The following is a 6,000-nucleotide window of genomic DNA, read 5'->3' as shown; positions in this document are numbered from 1 at the left end:
CAAGAGGTAAGAGGTGCATGAGTGGGCACACACTCTGGGTTTTACATCTGCAGAGTTAGTTAAGTGTACAGTGTGCTCGCAAGCAGAGGTGAACAATAAAAAAATCAGTGGCGGTTATGAGAAACGCTACCCTGTTTGCACTCTGAACTTGCAATCCAGAAGTTACTGGTTCGTTTTCCCATCGCAGCGTTTGAAACAGTGGCGCAATTTTCTTAAATTTACAATTTTTACCTTGCCAACCAGTACAAACAGCCAGGTGAGGTGTATAAGCGTCACTATATATGAATAGTTTAGGACATCTTATGCTCACAAACTCACCCGTTCACGCACTCAACCACCAACTCAATCTCACTCAAATCACCAACTCACTCTCACTCAAACCACCAACTCACTCAACCATCAACTCACTCAACCCACCATCTCACTCAAACCACCAACTCACTCAACCATCAACTCACTCAACCCACCATCTCACTCAAACCACCAACTCACTCAAACCACCACCATCTCACTCAAACCACCAACTCACTCAAACCACCATCTCACTCAAACCACCATCTCACTCAAACCACCATCTCACTGAAACCACCAACTCACTCAAACCACCAACTCACTCAAACCACCACCATCTCACTCAAACCACCACCATCTCACTCAAACCACCACCATCTCACTCAAACCACCATCTCACTCAAACCACCATCTCACTCAAACCACCATCTCACTCTAAAAGGTTGAAGGTTAAGGTGCAGGCAGCCCTGAAAATATATTGGCTCGTGCCACTGCAAGCTCCCTTCTGGAGGATATGTTGTTGAGCCAGACGTTTGGAAGAGGTGGGAGTAACCCACATTTTACCCCACCACACACGACCTGCCGATGGACTACCCATTGACAGTGCTGAGTGGACAACGGCAGGGCCAGTGAGGGGGGATTTAAGAAACGGTTCAATCACCTGCCGCGCTTGGAGGATGAACCGGCGGCATTTGGGTTGCCAAGCCCAGTGTGATAACCGTCACATTATGGCAGCATCATAATCTGAATATTTTTCCTGGATCAATCCGATGAGCTATAAAGCTCTTTTTCACAGGTGTCCAGCACCACTTCATCATATGGATGAGGGGTTCCTGAATCAGGTGAGAGACAGATTTGTCCTCCTCTACCAGGTGAGGTCAGGCAATTTTACTTCTCACTTCACCTTCCTCACCTCAACTGGTAAGGTAGGAAAATCATTGCTCCTGAACTAGGTGAGAGCCCAATCAGGTGTGACCCGTGGTGCATAAGGGGACCACACCAATGATAAAAAAAATACTAAACTATTTTTTATTTTCTTGGTTCTTTCGGTAAAGTCTCGTAGAAGATAAATAATAAAAATATAAAACAATACAATTCTCACGACGTTTCGACTGCAACACAAGCAATCATCATTCCTTCTACGTGACTTTACCGAAAGAACCAAGAATATGAATGCCTGCAGTCACGAAAGCTTTAAATAAAAATGTATTTTTTATTTATTTACCAAGGTCACATCTATAACAGCAGCCACTATACCTGACCAGTGTTACTCATTTCTACTGTTACCTATTATTATGATTAGTGTGTGGACCCACCACAAAATTTCATACTTAACTTGCAGTTCATCAATCTTTGTAATAGCGTAATCAACCAGACTATGCGTTAATTGTGTTTTGACCGACCGTCTGTGTTGCTTTATATGGTTTCCAAATTTTGCTAAATACTGTTTGTTTGGTATGCTTCTCTCTCTGTGTCCCCTGTTGTATCTGTGTTAGTTTCCCCCTACTTGTGTGTCTGTATATACATATGGGGTTATGTGTTTCCTCTCTCTCGTAAATTTAGCTCTTCTGTACCTGATGATGGCTGCTTGTGTTGCAACCGAAACGTCGTACGCTATTATGTTATTTTATTATTTCTTATTTATACGTGACTTTACCGAAAAAAAACAAAGAGTAATTCCTGCAGTCACGAAAGCTTTGAATCAAGTCTGTAGTGCCTCTTGTTAAACAGTGCTTCAGTTAAACAGGAAAATTAATAAATCCAGCAGGCATGACTTGAAAAGTAACACATATACATTTTGGGTGGCACTCTAAATCGTCCGGTAAATCGTGTCGCCAATTATAATTTCTGCGTTTATCTGCGCGTGTCTGTGTACCCCCAGTGGAGGAATACGTGCGCAGCTTGCTGGACAACCCTGAGTTGATTGACCGTCTGGCACTGGCCTCGGAGCAGGTGAGACTCCGTATGCGTGCATCAGCTCTGCCCCCCCCCCTCATATTTATGGTGCGGGCCTGTACCCTTGTCCGACCCCTCACTTCCGCGTTGCATCCAGCTGCCTCACTGAAGAAAGGGACACTTGCCTTGCGCTGAGTACGACGTTTCGCTGGTTGTAATCGCCAGGGAAACGATATACTCGATTTGTAAGTGTTGTGGGTTTACTCTCCAATACACTGGCATGCTGCAGTAGTAACTAATTGACACGTTTTGTTTTACGTAACAAACCTTACTAATTGGCTGTACCGGGTTAACTACACACATTTACGCGCTCTTACCCAATAAACCTTTATTATGGATAATATTGGTCGCAAAAGAATACGTGTTAAACAGCTCCATTTTAGAACGTCTCATCCTCACGAGCAATGGTCAATCAATCAAATAAATCCTAGATTTATAACGTGGAATATTTAGCAAAAAGCAGAGACGGAAGGGTGAAACTCTAGAGGTAGCTCTATGATATCCGCTTTTGTGGAACGTTCTCTAACACGGATGGCCGTACTGCTCTGAGATAAATCAGACTGGATCCTTCGTCTCGTTACGTGATGGCGGTTGCAAAATTGTTGTTGACGCGTGCATGTGCCGTGCGTGTGCTGTGTACGTGTGCAGGATGTGGTGGAGTCCCGGGTAATCTTCCCCGAACATCTCCCGCTGTCCCAGCTGCAGCAAGGTGTGCGCTCCGGCCGGTTTGTCCAGGGAACCTTCCTTGTGAGTCGTGAGAATTACCTGGAGGGGACTCTGAGGGTGCGAGGGGACGGTGACAGTGATAAAGAGGTACACGTTTCACAAGCCTGCGTCTGGAAGGAACAATGCTGTTCGATCGTATCTGTGTGAGTTTTCAAAACAAATTTATAATGAAGCAGTGGCATAGCGTTCTTGGCATGAGCAGTAGCTCTTAACCTTTACTGCAAGGCTGCAGTAAAGGTTAAGAGCTACTGGGCTAAAATATTTGTATTTTGAACGTATTTTGCACCCTACGTAGGTGTCGTAGCCTGGCACCTGCCCCCCCGGCCTTTGGGTCCTGGTGCAGTTGCACTGCCTGCACACTCGATAGCTACGCCACCACAACCACAGTATATACGTTAATTGTGACTACTTTAATAATAGGGTTTTTCCCTTTTTTTCTGGCAACAAAACTGAAACCTTTTACAAGGAATCATGTGTGCATTAACCACCCCAGGGACGGCTTTCTTTTGAGCCTCGACCCAATTGGTGCGAGACCAGAGGACGCCAAAAGGCGTACGCATATATTGCAAATATTATCAGTGTGTTTTTCTTTGCATTTTGACCACAAGTATTGTGGTTAATGCACACATGATTCCTTATAAAAGGTTTTAGTTTTGTTGCCAGAAAAACGGGGAAAAACCATATTATATTTTGGTACTGGCAAAGGAGGTCTAATGATGGTTGTGACTACTTTGTTAACAAAATGAATGATCTATTTCCACCTCCAAAATGTAACGTTAAATAACAATTAGATACATTGGCCCTTTGTTGGAAAAAAAACCCAGTCCAGAAATTGCCCTGCTTGAACATATGTTACTGAAAAACATTGGTTTCAGAAGATTCATGGGCTCATAGTCCTACATTTTAAATTGTTTATTCGTGGTATTAAAACTCTTGTACAGTAAAACCTTGGATTGCGAGCATAATTCGTTCCGGAAACGTGTTTGTAATCCAAAGCACTCGTATATCAAAGCACTCATTTATCAGTTGTGATCACGTGACGCTCGGCAGTACAAAGCTGCTCGTATTGCAAGACTCTCGCTCGTTTATAAAATTAATATTTATTAAAAATTTTGCTCTTCTTGTAAAACACTCGCAGACCAAGTTACTCGCAATCCAAGGTTTTACTGTATATGCTGCTCTCTAACAACACTTGGCCCAGCGGTCTGTTCAGGCTATATCGGGGATCTTTTTTGTCTCCGTGCAGGTGTTGATCCAGGGGCTGCAGCATTTAAACCGCGCGATGCACGACGACATCGTGTGCGTGGAGATGTTCCCCGAGGAGCGCTGGGTTGCCCCCTCCTCGCTGGTCCTGCACGATGAGGGCGTCGCAGGGGACGTTGCAGAAGAGAATGAGGAGGATGTGGTGAGTGGAGCGTCAACACTGCCGAACCAAAATCAAACCCAGACACCTGCAGTGTGCGTGTCTCTCTCCCCGTGCTCGCATGGATTTTTCTCCAGGTCCTCCGGCTTTTCCCTCCACAGTTACAATCTGACATGCACTTAGAGTATTTGGCTGCTATCAATTTCAAATGTGATAAGATACTTCATTGAACGATCATTTGTGGCCAGGTCACTTAAAAAGAGCTATATAGCTCTCAGGGTCCTTACCTGGTAAAGTTATTTAGTTTATAGTTTTTAAATAGTTTTAATATAGTTTAAACAAAGAATAACAACAAAGACTCAACCACTTCAAGAGAGACCTTAAACATAATGAACACCGTGTGACCAGACAACAATCCACATTAGAGATGCTGTTAGCTTGATTTTGCGTTTATTAAATGACTTTACATTAGATTACTTCAAAATCAAGTCAGGAGTGCTAATCATTTCGTACAATTTTTGTATGTACGTAGGGGTTATTTGACCATACTTCGGTGCGGGTTGGTGAAGAGGGGGGGGGCATAGATCAGGAGCATAGAAGGACAGGACAGCAGTTCATTTTGCTGTACTGCGCTCTGCTGCCAGCCATTTTGGCGCAGAGCCTATACCACCTGTTATGCATATCCAGGCTCAACACGGCGTCGCTTCCATGGTCTGAGCTGGGTCACAGGGTGGCCTCTATATTGAAAACTAATTTCTTTAGAACTGCTTTTTGTATTTAGATTGTTGTCCTTTCCGCGCACCTCCGATTAGCATGGTTGGCTGTGTACGGTGCGAAATAAGTTCTACATGCATACATACCACAGTGACAAAATGCAAAACATAATAAAGTACAGCAATTAAGTTAATTGAAATTGGCACGAAAACAACCATGGTTTATGAAAAGTCGACAATATTGCACAAACATAAACAAGTGTTAGATATTAAATCGCATGTAGTGCAAGTTGGCTTGGGCAGATTATTTATAGACTGATCATTGCAGTTATACTTATAAAAACGTTACGTAAACATTAAACACATATAGGGTGACTGATGTGCTAAGCAGGTAAGAGAAAATGTCAATCAGTGAAATCATAAAGAATCGAGAGATTAAGCATCAAATTGTGAATTAGATGGGAGGGTAACCTTTGTTGTAGATAATATTGGTCGCAAAAGCTTATGCGTTTTTTTTTAAACGTGTGGTATCTGATGGGCGGGTTCCGGTTGATTCTATCAATTGCCAGAACTGTTTTAACTTATCAATATTTACGGAGGACTCCTCACTGTGATCTTTTGTCATTTTAACAAAGCGTCAGTCTCATTATTGACATTGATGAGACACAGCATGAAACCACATCCGCAGGTTAAGCGCTATTGTTTTGGGTTGCTCCTTCCCCTTCAAGCCAAATTGTATTGTGTTACGCAGTGAGTTGGTTAAACAATAGTTATTTCATTATTTCAGTGTGTGAGAGAGAAGCTACTGTGGTTAGTGCTCATTTGAGTTTGCGTTGTCATCTCCCGGTGCTATCCCAGCTGCTGCTGCTGTCGTCGCTCTTGCTTAGATTGCGCAACACGATGTTTGTCCTTTGTTTTGGTCTCCAGCTGAAAGCCGAAAGTGGGAAGATG

Source organism: Petromyzon marinus, chromosome 16 (genome assembly GCF_048934315.1).
Source record: "Petromyzon marinus isolate PM22_M1 ecotype Great Lakes invasive population chromosome 16, UKy_Petmar_22M1.pri1.0, whole genome shotgun sequence".
NCBI classification, from domain to species: Eukaryota; Metazoa; Chordata; class Hyperoartia; order Petromyzontiformes; family Petromyzontidae; genus Petromyzon; species Petromyzon marinus.
The sequence above is the reverse complement of the archived record's forward strand: the minus strand, read 5'-3'. Positions refer to the sequence as shown.